Raw genomic sequence first — 15831 nt, 5'->3', positions numbered from 1 at the left:
GTGAGTAAGAGACCCAGGTCTGGGCATACCCTGCCAACTTAGGGTGAACAAAGCAATACTAAAGGGGATGATGGACGGAGGAATGAGCAAATCAAACACTCACTCCCCAATCCAAATGCAAATCAGTCTGACCCTGTGCCTCATGGGAACAGTCCAGCCCGACCTGCCAAGCCATGCATTCTGTCCATCAACTGTTGTTTTTTCATTTGTCACCCCGAGTGGGACTGGTATGCTCAGACGTGAGTCCCGTGCTCTGCATGCCACTGGAATCAAGCTATCGTGGCTGATGAGGGCTGAAAGCCCAAACCCAGTCCTATGATGCTTGTTTCCAGTCCAAGGAGGACCTGGCTTGGCAGTTCGGGCTGGACTGTTCCCATGGGGCACAGGGTCAAGAATGATTTGCATATGGCTGGGTTCAAACTGGATTGGCATAGTGAGCAAAAAAACGATGGATTTAGGCCCAGATCTCTGTACTGCGGTGAATGTATGACATTGTTCTGCATTCTGTCCATCAACTGGTATTTTTGCATTTGTCACCCCGAGTGGGACGGGTATGCTCAGACGTGCTCTCCATGCCAGTGGAATCAAGCTATCCTGGCTGATGAGGGCTGAAAGCCCGAAACCGGTCCTAGGATGCTTGTGTCCAGTCCAGGGAGGACCTGGCTTGGCAGTTCGGGCTGGACTGTTTCCATGGGGCACAGGGTCAAGACTAATTTGCATATGGCTGGGTTCAACCTGGAATGGCATGGTGAGCAAAAAAAGATGGATTTAGGCCCAGATCTCTGTACTGGGGTGAATGTATGAAGTTGTTCTGCATTCTGTCGAAAAACATTTGTTTTTGCATTGGTCACCCCGAGGGGAACGGGTATGCTCAGACATGAGTACCGTGCTCTCCATGCCACTGGAATCAAGCTATCTTGGCTGATGAGGGCTGAAAGCCCAAAACTGGTCCTAGGATGCTTGTTTCCAGTCTAGGGAGAACCTGGCTTGGCAGTTCGGGCTGGACTGTTCCCTTGGGGCACAGTGTCAAGACTGATTTGCATATGGCTGGGTTCAAACTGGAATGGCATGGTGGGCAAAAAAACTATGGATTTAGGTCCAGATCTCTGTACTGGGGTGAATGTCTGACATTGTTCTGCATTCTGCCATCAACTGTTGTTTTTGCATTTGTCACCCCGAGTAGGACAGGTATGCTCAGACATGAGTCCTGTGCTTTGCATGCCACTGGAATCAAGCTATCCTGGCTGATAAGAGCTGAAGGCCCGAAACCGGTACTAGGATGCTTGTTTCCAGTCGAAGGAGGACCTGGCTTGGCAGTTCGGGCTGGACTGTTCCCATGGGGCACAGGGTCAAGACTGATTTGCATATGGCTGTGTTCGAACTGGAATGGCGAGCAAAAAAACAATGGATTTAGGCCCAGATCTCCGTACTGGGGTGAATGTATGACATTGTTTTGCATTCTGTCCATCAACTGTTGTTTTTGCATTTGTCACCCCGAGTGGGATGGGTAAGCTCAGACGTGAGTCCCGTGCTCTCCATGCCAGTGGAATCAAGCTATCCTGGCTGATGAGGGATGAAAGCCCTAAACCAGTCCTAGGATGCTTGTTTCCATTCCAGGGAGGACCTGGCTTGGCAGTTCGGGCTGGACTGTTCCCATGGGGCACAGAGTCAAGACTGATTTGCATATGGCGGGGTTCCAATGGGAATGGCATGGTGGGCAAAATAAAATGATGGATTTAGGCCCAGATCTCTGTACTGGGGTGAATGTATGATATTGTACTGCATTCTGTCCATCAACTGTTGTTTTTGCATTTGTCACCCTGAGTGGGATGGGTATGCTCAGACGTGAGTCCCGTGCTCATGGGGCTTGCCTCCTGTGAAAGGACGCATTGCTGGAGATCCATCACTTTTATGACACACTCCAGCAATGCGTCACTTTTGCGCTTACAGATACGTCAGAAATACTGACGTATCTGTAACTCCTTGCGACATGATGCGTCATACAGTAAATATGACGCATCAGGTATGCCGCAAGGAGTGCGCACTGAGAAGTGACGCATCTCTGCTTTCACGCAGAGATGTGTCACTTTTCATAAATGAGGCCCTCAGAATCTGATGCATTCCCAGATTTATAAGGTGTCATAAACCTGGGAATGCATCAGATTCCTACGCAGTGCTTAACACATGGGCACGCTGGGCAGTTGCCCGGATGCCCCACGAGCATAGGGGCCCCATGCAGACCAGAATTTAACACTTATTTTCCGTTAAACACTTTTATTCCTGTGAGTGGTTGTTCAGGCAGGTCCCAGTACAGTGCTTTGCTGTGGGTCTATACTGTAAATGTAAATGTAAATGTATTGGCATTTATATAGCGCACTACTTACCCGTAGGGTCCCAAGGCGCTTCGACCGCTGCGAAACCCTTCCTGGCTTCCCTGAGAGATGGTCCCTTAATGGGTATCTCCAGGGTGAGACCAGGCATCCCCGGCGGTCTGGTGGGGCCGTTAGTGAAGATGAGGCAAGCTAATGCCCAGAGTTGCCGAGTGTGGTCGCTGATCATAGTGGGCACCGAGGCGAGAGAATTATCGAGTCCGCTGACCCTGGTCCAGAAACCTGCCGCGCCGGGAATCGAACCCTGGTCCCGGGCCGTCCTCTGCTCTCGGGTCTGCCGCCTCTAACCAGTGAGCCACACTACTTCACTGCTGTTAAGATGGCCTTGTTTCTACGCCTCACCAGGGGAGGCATCATGCCGGTGCAACAAGGAGAAATACCATTCTACAGCACACTTATAAAGAGGAAAACGCCTCTTGTGATTGTTTTTGTGCAGGGAGGCCTTCCTTCCTGCACAAAAAAAATCACCCCTACAATGCATATACCCTTGCAACATGGTGCAAGGGTGCCTGCGTTGGCGAATGGCAGCCCATTGTGCACCAACGCAGGGGAAAAGGACAGGAATACACTGTATCCCATAGATACGGTTAAGCATGGGCGGAAAATCCGTTTCGCTCGCGGATTTTGCGGATTTTCGGTAAATTCGCAATCCGCGAGATTCGCGAATCTCCCGCAAAATCCGCAAATCCGCGAGCAGCGGATTTTATGGCTTGCTCGCACTGTTCGCGTGAGTTCGCGGCTTCCCAGTACAACTTCGCGCCCCGCGAATAAGCGCAAAATTGCAGAAATACGATCTTAGCAAAACTGAAACTACTTACCAGGTTCAAAAGTTCAGGCTCATCATTAGTAGCCATTTCCTGTAGTGCTTCCTGAGGGGCCCCTCCAGAGTTCAGTTGCCAGTTGCAACTATTATGTGACCCTGCTCTGAACCTCAGAATAGTTACACATATGCCACAAAGGTCCTGAATTACAGCTAAGGGAGACAAGCAGGAGCCAGGCTGGAAGTTCAAATCCATTAATCAGCCCCTAATTCATTATTGTCAGTTGGGGCAGGGCAGGTGTTGTAACTAATTTTGCAACAATGAAAGCACTTAGCAAGTGCAAAAGATCACTAATCAGGAAGCACTAAGGAAGCAGGTGCCAGCTAAAAAAATATTCTGTGACACATTAATCAGCCCCAAATTAATTCAGGTCACTTGAGGCAGGGAAGGTGTGCTTGCTTTGCCACAATAATGTACACTGACTGGACAACCAGAGGGTGCTGTGATGAAACAGAGGGTGGCATGGGTGGGCCAGAGGGTGGCATGAGTAGTCAGAGAGTGGCAGTGGTGACAGAGAGTGGCAGTGATGAAGAAGAGTGTCCCAAACAGGCTGGACACGTAGAAACAACAAGTTCGCGAAACTTGCGACCCGACAGGTAAGTTCGCGTTTGCGAAATTGTACAAAACCCTCGCGAACTGGCAGAAACCCGCGTGAACACACAAAAAAAAAAATCCGCAAATTCGTGAGAATTCGCGGATTTTGCGAATTGCGAGTTCGCAAATCCGCAAAATTCGCGAACGCGAGATTCGCTAAATTCGCCCATGCTTAGATACGGTGCAGGGAAGTGCAGCAGAAAGCCTTGAGGAGCTGCCCTGCACCAAAACATTGTTAATGAGGCCCCATATTTACAACATGTAGAAGGATACATATTTTCTAAGTGGTGTTTGCCCTCTCCCTCCAAATAGTCGAACATTGCTTTCTTATTGCACGCATTTTAACATGTGAGTGAGATCCCTTATTAGAAATAACATTTCCTTTAGAGATTTTGGGGCATATTACCAAGCAGGGCGATAGGCAATTATCACCGCTTAGCGGCCGTTTTCGGCCGCCAAGCTGCGATAATTCTATTGCTCTATTAGCAAGCTGTCGCTAACAGCAGTTAGCGACAGCTTTAGGCGATAGCGAGCGGTTTGGGTCCCGCTTTGCATGTCAGCGATATTTATTGCTAATGACATGCAAAGTGGGAGTACCCAACCTGTTAGCGACTGAAAGCAGTCGCTATTGTCGCTATCGCCTATTAGCAAGGCAGGCGTAGCGATGGAAATATTCCCGCTATCGCCAAAAACTAATGCCTGCTTTGACCAGTTCTTAGCCATGTTATCCAATGGGAGGTGGATAACATGGCTAAGAGCATTTTGTCACTAATGCGTGAATATCGCTGTATTCTCAGCGATATTCACGCTATCGCCGGAAAATTTATCGCTTTGGAGATAAACGTTGCTAATAGCACGTTATCTCAGCGATAATTTCCGGCGATACTTAGCGATAAAAAAATTGTTGCTAAGCCTAGTTAGCGATAAATATCGCTAATCGTTGGTAATATGCCCCTGTGTTTCTTCAAGGAAACCCTCTTGGGTGTTCATTAATGAAACCTGGGCTTCAGAGTCCTCAGGTCCCGAGCTTGTAGATGCAATTTCTAAGGGCTATGTCCTGACTAGGATAGATAGAATTGGGCGAAGAGGAGGGGGGTTAGGAATATTACATCAAACCTCTTCCATCTGTCGTCTCTCCACCCCCTCAGATTACTTTCAGGCCTTGTATTTTTCCATTAATTCCACCCCTTCTATTTCATTTTCTGGCATCCTGTTCTATAGGCCTCCAGGTCCTAGATCTGTTTTCAGTCAGGATGTGATTAAGGTGCTAGAACCCTTTATTGATATGCCCAATTTCTCCCTCTTAGGGGACTTCAATTTTCACCTGGAAGATGTAAGCTCCAGGGACACCCTGTCTTTAGTGGAAACCCTCGACTCTTGTGATTTTATACAGCTTGTGGAAATCCCTACCCATCAGGCAGGTCATACGCTTGATGGAGTGTTTTCGAACGATGCTAGATTGAAGGCAGGTACTCCAATTCCACTCACCTGGTCTGACCACATGGCAGTCCCTCTGGAGCTCAAATACCATCATATTGTCTCCTCCCCTGGGGATCCAAAGAAATGGGAGCTTAGAAGGAACCTCAGGGCGATTAACAACAACACACTCTCCCCTTTTATGAAGAAATTTGGGTCCATAAAGGGCCGGACGCCAACTCTGCTGCCCTTGAACTTTCAAATACCATCTCTGAGGCTCTGGATACTCTGGCCCCTGTTAAGCAATACTACTCTGCCAGAAAGAGCCCCTCTGCCCCTTGGTTCTCAGACAGTCTTAGGCTGTTAAGGCAGGGCTGTCGAAAACAGGAGAGCCTGTTGCAGACGCGGCTTGATCCAGCAGAGAAGGAACAGCACAAAATTCTCCTAAAAGAGTATAAGTTGGCGATTATAGAGAGAAAGAGGACCCATTTTGCTAACCTGACTGCTTCCCTTAACTCCCCCAGAGACCTCTTCAAGATTATAGATTTTCTTTCCACGACTCAGACGGCCGACCCTGTAGTTGAAAATCAGGAGTTATGTGATGGAATATCGACCTTTTTCCATTCTAAAATCGCGGACATTTATGACACCCTTGAATCCCTCAATCATGAGCTGGGACCTCCCCTCTCTCCTGTCCTTCCTACGGTGGGGTGCCAGGCGGATGAACCCGTTCCTAGTTTTTTTAACTTCACTCTCCTTACTGTGGAGCAGATCAATCAGCTTCTTGATACCACTAAATCTGGCTCCCCTCTAGATCCCTGTCCACTTAGGGTTTTGAAGGCCAGTAGGGAAGTGGTTATCCCTCCTCTTATGGAGGTGATGAATTCTGCAATTGTGGAGGTAATCTTCCCTCTTTCATGGAAAATGGCGGTCGTCAAACCCCTTCTGAGGAAGGCCACTTTGGATCCTGGGGAACTGAAGAACTTTCGGCCTATCTCTCTTTTGCCTGCTCCCGCAAAAATCCTGGAAACACATCTTAATCGTCACCTTAGCTCCTTTTTAGAGGACTCTACTCTCCTAGATGCGTCCCAGCACGGCTTTAGAAAGTCACATAGTACCGAATCTGCCCTCACTATGGTCATTAACAACATCCGCCTGAAGGTCGACAAGGGTTACACGACTATCTTGGTCCTGCTCGACCTCACGGCGGCCTTCGATACTCTGTCTCCCTCTATTCTAATCACTCGCCTCAGGGAGATAGGAGTCGGAGGTCCAGCCTTAAGTCTCTTGGCCTCCTTTCTCAGCCAAAGAGAACAAAGGGTGAAGCTGGGTGAGTTTCTTTCTCCATCTAAACCTGTGCAGTGTGGGGTCCCCCAGGGCTCTGCACTAAGCCCCACACTTTTTAACATCTATGTGGCCCCCTTGCCAGGGTTTTGAGATATTTTGGGCTTGAGGTGTTGTCGCATGCCGACGACACCCAAATCATGGTTTCTCTTACCCAGTCAGTGAGGGACTCTGCCCTGAACTTCAGGAACGGTATGGAGGCTATCTCTAGTTGGATGATCCAGAACTTCTTGAAGTTAAATGGGGAGAAGACTGAGGTCTTGATCTTTGGGGGAAAGCAGGACATTTAGTCTAAGGACTGGCGGCCAGCTTCCCTTGGGGAATGCCCTCTTCCTTGTCAATTTGCTAGAAATCTAGGGGTTCTTTTAGATACCTCGCTTTCTTTCAATCGTCAGGTCAGCAGGACGGTCTCCACCTGTTGCGGTATCATTCGGAGCCTTAGAAAGACCACCCACTATTTCTCCCCTGATGCTCGGAAGCAAGCCGCCTTGGCACTTGTCTCTTCAAGACTGGACTACTGCAATGCACTGTATGTGGGTATTAACAAGAGTCTTATCCACCGATTGCAGATAGTCCAGAATGCGGCGGCTAAGATCGTTCTTGGTCTTCCCAGATTATCCTCAGCATCTTTGGCGAGAAGAAACCTGCACTGGCTGCCCATCCAGTCTAGGATCTCTTAAGATTTTATGTCTTGCGCATGGGGCTGTGTATGGGACTGGTCGAGATGATATTAGGTCCCTCCTCCACTCTTACATCCCCACGAGATCTCTACGCTCATCTAAAAAAAATCTTCTTCTAGTCCCCTAGTACATGGGGAGGTAGAGCTTTGTCTATCTTAACTCCCAGATTATGGAATTCTCTTCCCCCTGAACTTACAGGACAATCCTCATCTGTGCTTTTTCGTAAAGCTTTGAAGACCTGTTTTTTTACTGCGGCATACCAGTAATGGTGCATTAAGGGAATTACATCTTGATGATCTGCTTTGCGCCTTGATGCCCTTGGGCTAAGTTTGCGCGTTAAAAGTCGCCTTTCATTCATTCATTCAGATACAGACATATTATGTTACTACTGCTTTGTAATAAAATATCACAAGCCAGAATTAATGCCAGAGCACGTACTACCCTCCTGCCTGTCTAAGAGATGTTCTACAACCTTAACATGAGCCAACAGGGGTTCAAAGTATTCACAAGAGGTGGGCCAGCACCGTCAAATCCTTAGACACATGTGCAATATCCCCCACCATGGTGTAATATTTCATGTGAGCAAATCCCACTCAAGGATTGTCAGGCGGGCATTTCCTGGAGAGTGAGTTTTCCTTGAAACTTGTGGAAACCCCACACACGCCTACATGTATTTATTTATCACCATCCTCAACAGGTATTTCCGGCCCACTCACGATGAAGGCTAAATTGGTTCAGAAAAAAGAGCCCAGAGCCAAAAACACAAAAATCCAAATTTGGATAAGGCAACTTGAATATGCAGGCTATTAAAAAAGACACAGCCCCAATCTGAGCATGCGCAGCCTGTTAATGGTTTGTAAGGAGATAAAGAAATGCCTTTGTGCTATTGTCAATTATTACATTTTGTAAGTCCGCCCATAACAACAATTTATATATAAGCAGATTTGCGCATCCAGACTGAAGTAAACCTTCCTGCCCAATTAGACCTAGTGTCAATCACATTTTCTTTTAAAATTTACTTTCTTCTGACAGTTACTCAAATGTTTTACTCACCCCTTGGGGAACCGCTGACTACTCGATTCTTCAAAATGGGCACTAGTTCCGGCTGCATAATAGTTCCCCAGAGGAGTCTGCTAGGGCTCTTCTTTATAATTAGAGCTTGTATGAAGATGTAGGTTAGCTGGTGTTTTTTTTGTCTTTTTTTGTCCAGAATGATCAGAATTTCCTCACAGTCTCCAGTTGTTATTTTCTCAACTGGAGTCTGTGAGGAAATCCTGGGAAAGCGACCTATGATTCCAGACCGATCTTCTGTTCATGTTTAATATCACGACTTTTTCTGATCATTCTGGACAAAAAAAGACAAAAAAAGATACCAGCTAACCATACAAGCTCTAATTATAAAGAAGAGCCCTAGCAGACTCCTCTGGGGAACTCTTATCCAGCCGGAACTAGTGCCCATTTTGAAGATTAGCTCTACACATCGTGTGTACCTAAGGGGTTTCATTTGATGAAAAGTTAAGTCCTGATGATGGTCTTATAGATGACAACATACAAGACCGAAACGTCGACCAAAGACATCAACCCCTCAGCATTGTTTGCACTGAAGGATACCACGATACATTTATGATTTTGGTTGTCCTCGTTTATTTATGGAGCTGATGCATTGTTATGAACTAACCAGTTAATATAAATATACTGCTTTTCATGACTTTTATTTGAAAGTTCTGTTCTATTTCTTGTCCCCATGAATTTTCTTTGTGATTAACTTCAATACAATCAATTTCAAACATAACCTTTCTTTGCTGTGTGCTTCTTCTCTTTATTGTATTGTTTTACATTGAATATATTTACCTGAAAAATTCTACGTAGGGCAAGGCAACCGTCCCTGAATATCCTTTACCAGGAAAAGCCATCTATCCAGGACAGAGGTCTCCAAGCAGTACCTAGCTACCTCTGAGTAGCTCACTTGTGTGCAGCCCAGCTTATTCAACTAGAACATTTATGATTGGTTGAATTAATATACATCTAAAAATGTTTTTGATTATACAACACTAATGATATTAGTAGCTCTCAATAAATTTTATTGAACATAAGTAGCTGTCAGTACAGAAAAGTTTGGAGACAGACCCCTGATCTAGGAGCTGACAACTTTGAAACCTGGGGAGCCAGGCTACAGTCACAACGTTGTCTCGACATCCTGTGATTCTGAGCAAATAAACATTCCTGTGCCCGAAAAAAATAATTTGACCTTCTGTGATGTAATCTGGTGCTATTGTAAAGGGAGACAATTCCCTGTACACATGGTCACTGTATGTTTCGTTTTCACAAACTAAATCCAGCTTTTGGAGTTTGCTTCCGAAAAAACGAGAAGGTTTGCCTATAACAGCAAAAAAGGGATTCACTCAATCTTGCTGATTTGCCTTCAGTACCCCTGCGCCAAAAGCGTATGCACTTAAGACATATAGGTCTCCACCAGGTCACCTGGCATCACAAATATGTAGGCCCTCCGTTTTGGGCCCTTGGACTCAATTTCTGGGCCTTCAGTTTTGGACCCTTAATCTGAGTCCATGGGCTCTAATGTTTGGAGCAGAAGACAGGGCCACTGTTCAAATAGTGTTTGTTAGGACTCTTCAATTACCTTTGCAAGCGGTGGTAGTCCCCGACTTCACCTCCCATCAGGGAGAAGGCCCACTGATCCTTAGACCACTCAGTGCATGGTCAGAGGAACCTCAGGATCAACAGTGTCCCATTATATTCCATATTTTTCCCAACCTACTCTACAACTGTTTCTCATGGCTTTCAAACATTTGGAAAAGGTGGAGGTTTTGAGTCCAGCATAAAGATCAAAATTCAATTTTTTTTAACAATCTTGCATTGTGATCTGCTTGGCATCCCAGCTCTTGTCCCCGATCTAACATGTTGGCCTAATGCGCCACTCCTAAGAGCTCAGCCCTCAACTGTCCAAGCTCACGACAGACCTGAACATTTTGACCAATTACTGCACAATCTCTAACTTTCCTCTGAGCAGCAAAATCCTTCAAAACATATATTGTAAAACAGCTACACAATTACGTCGAATAACACCTAAACGGCTGAAATTTTCAAGAAGCACTGAAACCACATTGGACAACATCAGTGGATGAAGATCAGTAGTTAGACCTGCTATTGCCTGATCTCTCTATAAAAGATGACACGTTTGATCATATAATACTACTGAGGAGGCTGCAGGACTAGAGAGGCATCACCATGATAACTCTGGGTTGGACCACAAGGCCCCTCGCTATTACTCCATGATGACTTTGAACATTTTCCAAAGGTATGCCAAAGACACTCAGAAACACATTTAATTAAAAGAGTCCCAGAGAGACTGGAATACAACCACAATTTAGCTTAACCCGGTGTATCACTAGATGCAAGAAAATGTCCTTTGCTGAGTGGACCACAGCTTGAGATCCTCGTGCTTACCAGAACTTACCAGAACTGTACAGAAATTCATCATCATTGAATAGTCACATAATCTGTAAAGTCCACCAGCTATGGAGACGAAGGCAAAATACCTGGGAGTTCTATTAATTGTTGATATTTGTTTTTCAACTCAGATTGATGCTGTTGTCTAAGGTGTCAATCGTAGCCATGCTTTCTGCGAAAGATCTGTTTTTGTTTAGAACCCATCTGGTGGAACTGACAATATCTTTGATTATAGAGCGGGATAGACTATTGTGATCTGATATGCACTGGAAAAAAGAGCCTAAAAATGTAACAACAACAGAATCATGCAGCTAGACTGTGCCTCATTCGCCAGCTGCTTGTGCAACCTACATTAAACAGTGGCGGGCAGAAGGTAGCGCAGGGCAGTGGTAGTGGGTTAGGGGAATAATAATACATTAAAAAAAATTTTTAAATCCTGCTGCTGACACTGATGGTCACCTTGGTGCTCCACTCCAGCTCTCCTCTTTGCAGTCATTGGTCCACAGCATAGGCTTCCCACCAATCCATCCGCTGCTCTCATGCTATGCCTATCATGAGAGGTGCACCAGGATTGGCCTGAGTGGGCTGGTCTGATGCTCACTCAGGCACAGGGAGTCTGTGGCTTTTCTCCAACCTGGCTGTGCAACACAATTGGGCTGGTAAAATATGTGTGCATGTGTGTTTTGCTGGCCTAAGACAGCTAGCCAAACTGACATTCACACTAATAAGTGCCCACTGTGGCTCCTCGTTTCCATGGCTTGGCCCCACCCCTCCCCGCCCAAGACTCCATTGGTCAGTCAGGCTGCTCAGTCAGTGATCAATATGATAATAAAATTGTTTTATTATCATTTTTTTTTTCATCGGATGGCAGTGTGGCGACGCTCCGCGGCTATAATGGAGCAGTCGCACCTGCCATTAAACACACTTCATTGGCTACTGGTAGGAGAGAAAAGACGTCTTAAAGTTCTATGTGTGGTCCAGGATGTGAATTGTGAGTTAAGATCAGAGTATTTGAAAGAATTTTGCATCTCCTTCCATCCCAGACAGAAATCCTGGATCAACAACACGGTATCGGGTCACTCAAAAGACATGTAGCGACTTAAAGGAACAAGCAGATCAGATGCCTTGCAGTTCATGGCTTGAAGCTGTATGATGATTTGAAATGGACCTTTAGCCAGGCCCAACTACCTGCAACTCTTAAAACAGTTCTTGGCACTGTCCTTTGATTACTGATGGTAACACGTGAAGAGTGTGGCAGCTGCTTGAGTGTCTGTTATTTACAGGTTAAATCTGAACACTGTGGGCCAGATTCACAAAAGGCCTCTGTACTGGTGGCGGAGTCCCCGCAGTCGCAGTGGCAGTCCCACACTCATGGCGGAGTCCCCGCAGTCGCAGTGGGGGTACCACACTCATGACGGAGGCCCTGCAGTGGCGGTCCCACACTCATGGCGGAGTCCCCGCAGTCGCAGTGGGGGTACCACACTCATGACGGAGGCCCCGCAGTGGCGGTCCCATACTCATGGCGGAGTCCCCGCAGTCGCAGTGGGGGTACCACACTCATGATGGAGGCCCCGCAGTGGCGGTCCCACACTCATGGCGGAGTCCCCGCAGTCGCAGTGGGGGTACCACACTCATGACGGAGGCCCCGCAGTGGCGGTCCCACACTCATGGCGGAGTACCCGCAGTCGCAGTGGGGGTACCACACTCATGACGGAGGCCCTGCAGTGGCGGTCCCACACTCATGGCGGAGTCCCCGCAGTCGCAGTGGGGGTACCACACTCATGACGGAGGCCCCGCAGTGGCGGTCCCATACTCATGGCGGAGTCCCCGCAGTCGCAGTGGGGGTACCACACTCATGATGGAGGCCCCGCAGTGGCGTTCCCACACTCATGGCGGAGTCCCCGCAGTCGCAGTGGGGGTACCACACTCATGACGGAGGCCCCGCAGTGGCGGTCCCACACTCATGGCGGAGTCCCCGCAGTCGCAGTGGGGGTACCACACTCATGACGGAGGCCCCGCAGTGGCGGTCCCACACTCATGGCGGAGTCCCCGCAGTCGCAGTGGGGGTTCCACACTCATGACGGAGGCCCCGCAGTGGCGGTCCCACACTCATGGCGGAGTCCCCGCAGTCGCAGTGGGGGTACCACACTCATGACGGAGGCCCCGTAGTGGCGGTCCCACACTCATGGCGGAGTCCCCGCAGTCGCAGTGGGGGTACCACACTCATGACAGAGGCCCCGCAGTGGCGGTCCCACACTCATGGCGGAGTCCCCGCAGTCGCAGTGGGGGTACCACACTCATGACAGAGGCCCCGCAGTGGCGGTCCCACACTCATGGCGGAGTCCCCGCAGTCGCAGTGGGGGTACCACACTCATGACAGAGGCCCCGCAGTGGCGGTCCCACACTCATGGCGGAGTGCCCGCAGTCGCAGTGGGGGTACCACACTCATGACAGAGGCCCCGCAGTGGCGGTCCCACACTCATGGCGGAGTCCCCGCAGTCGCAGTGGGGGTACCACACTCATGACAGAGGCCCCGCAGTGGCGGTCCCACACTCATGGCGGAGTGCCCGCAGTCGCAGTGGGGGTACCACACTCATGACAGAGGCCCCGCAGTGGCGGTCCCACACTCATGGCGGAGTCCCCGCACTCGCAGTGGGGGTACCACACTCATGACAGAGGCCCCGCAGTGGCGGTCCCACACTCATGGCGGAGTCCCCGCAGTCGCAGTGGGGGTACCACACTCATGACATAGGCCCCGCAGTGGCGGTCCCACACTCATGGCGGAGTGCCCGCAGTCGCAGTGGGGGTACCACACTCATGACAGAGGCCCCGCAGTGGCGGTCCCACACTCATGGCGGAGTCCCCGCAGTCGCAGTGGGGGTACCACACTCATGACAGAGGCCCCGCAGTGGCGGTCCCACACTCATGGCGGAGTGCCCGCAGTCGCAGTGGGGGTACCACACTCATGACAGAGGCCCCGCAGTGGCGGTCCCACACTCATGGCGGAGTGCCCGCAGTCGCAGTGGGGGTACCACACTCATGACAGAGGCCCCGCAGTGGCGGTCCCACACTCATGGCGGAGTCCCCGCAGTCGCAGTGGGGGTACCACACTCATGAGAGAGGCCCCGCAGTGGCGGTCCCACACTCATGGCGGAGTCCCCGCAGTCGCAGTGGGGGTACCACACTCATGACAGAGGCCCCGCAGTGGCGGTCCCACACTCATGGCGGAGTCCCCGCAGTCGCAGTGGGGGTACCACACTCACGACAGAGGCCCCGCAGTGGCGGTCCCACACTCATGGCGGAGTGCCCGCAGTCGCAGTGGGGGTACCACACTCAGGACAGAGGCCCCGCAGTGGCGGTCCCACACTCATGGCGGAGTCCCCGCAGTCGCAGTGGGGGTACCACACTCACGAGAGAGGCCCCGCAGTGGCGGTCCCACACTCATGGCGGAGTCCCCGCAGTCGCAGTGGGGGTACCACACTCACGACAGAGGCCCCGCAGTGGCGGTCCCCCACTCATGGCGGAGTCCCCGCAGTCGCAGTGGGGGTACCACACTCATGACAGAGGCCCCGCAGTGGCGGTCCCAAACTCATGGCGAAGTCCCCGCAGTCCCAGTGGGGGTACCACACTCATGACAGAGGCCCCGCAGTGGCGGTCCCACACTCATGGCGGAGTCCCCGCAGTCGCAGTGGGGGTACCACACTCATGACGGAGGCCCCGCAGTGGCGGTCCCACACTCATGGCGGAGTCCCCGCAGTCGCAGTGGGGGTACCACACTCATGACAGAGGCCCCGCAGTGGCGGTCCCACACTCATGGCGGAGTCCCCGCAGTCGCAGTGGGGGTACCACACTCATGACGGAGGCCCCGCAGTGGCGGTCCCACACTCATGGCGGAGTCCCCGCAGTCGCAGTGGGGGTACCACACTCATGACGGAGGCCCCGCAGTGGCGGTCCCACACTCATGGCGTAGTCCCCGCAGTCGCAGTGGGGGTACCACACTCATGACGGAGGCCCCGCAGTGGCGGTCCCACACTCATGGCGGAGTCCCCGCAGTCGCAGTGGGGGTACCACACTCATGACGGAGGCCCCGCAGTGGCGGTCCCACACTCATGGCGGAGTCCCCGCAGTCGCAGTGGGGGTACCACACTCATGACGGAGGCCCCGCAGTGGCGGTCCCACACTCATGGCGGAGTCCCCGCAGTCGCAGTGGGGGTACCACACTCATGACAGAGGCCCCGCAGTGGCGGTCCCACACTCATGGCGGAGTGCCCGCAGTCGCAGTGGGGGTACCACACTCATGACAGAGGCCCCGCAGTGGCGGTCCCACACTCATGGCGGAGTCCCCGCAGTCACAGTGGGGGTACCACACTCATGACAGAGGCCCCGCAGTGGCGGTCCCACACTCATGGCGGAGTGCCCGCAGTCGCAGTGGGGGTACCACACTCATGACAGAGGCCCCGCAGTGGCGGTCCCACACTCATGACGGAGTCCCCGCAGTCGCAGTGGGGGTACCACACTCATGACAGAGGCCCCGCAGTGGCGGTCCCACACTCATGGCGGAGTCCCCGCAGTCGCAGTGGGGGTACCACACTCATGACAGAGGCCCCGCAGTGGCGGTCCCACACTCATGGCGGAGTCCCCGCAGTCGCAGTGGGGGTACCACACTCATGACAGAGGCCCCGCAGTGGCGGTCCCACACTCATGGCGGAGTGCCCGCAGTCGCAGTGGGGGTACCACACTCATGACAGAGGCCCCGCAGTGGCGGTCCCACACTCATGGCGGAGTGCCCGCAGTCGCAGTGGGGGTACCACACTCATGACAGAGGCCCCGCAGTGGCGGTCCCACACTCATGGCGGAGTCCCCGCAGTCGCAGTGGGGGTACCACACTCATGACAGAGGCCCCGCAGTGGCGGTCCCACACTCATGGCGGAGTCCCCGCAGTCGCAGTGGGGGTACCACACTCATGACAGAGGCCCCGCAGTGGCGGTCCCACACTCATGGCGGAGTCCCCGCAGTCGCAGTGGGGGTACCACACTCATGACAGAGGCCCCGCAGTGGCGGTCCCACACTCATGGCGGAGTCCCCGCAGTCGCAGTGGGGGTACCACACTCATGACGG

This window comes from Lissotriton vulgaris, chromosome 5 (assembly GCF_964263255.1).
Source record: "Lissotriton vulgaris chromosome 5, aLisVul1.2, whole genome shotgun sequence".
Lineage (NCBI taxonomy): Eukaryota > Metazoa > Chordata > Amphibia > Caudata > Salamandridae > Lissotriton > Lissotriton vulgaris.
This window is presented reverse-complemented; position numbering follows the sequence as displayed.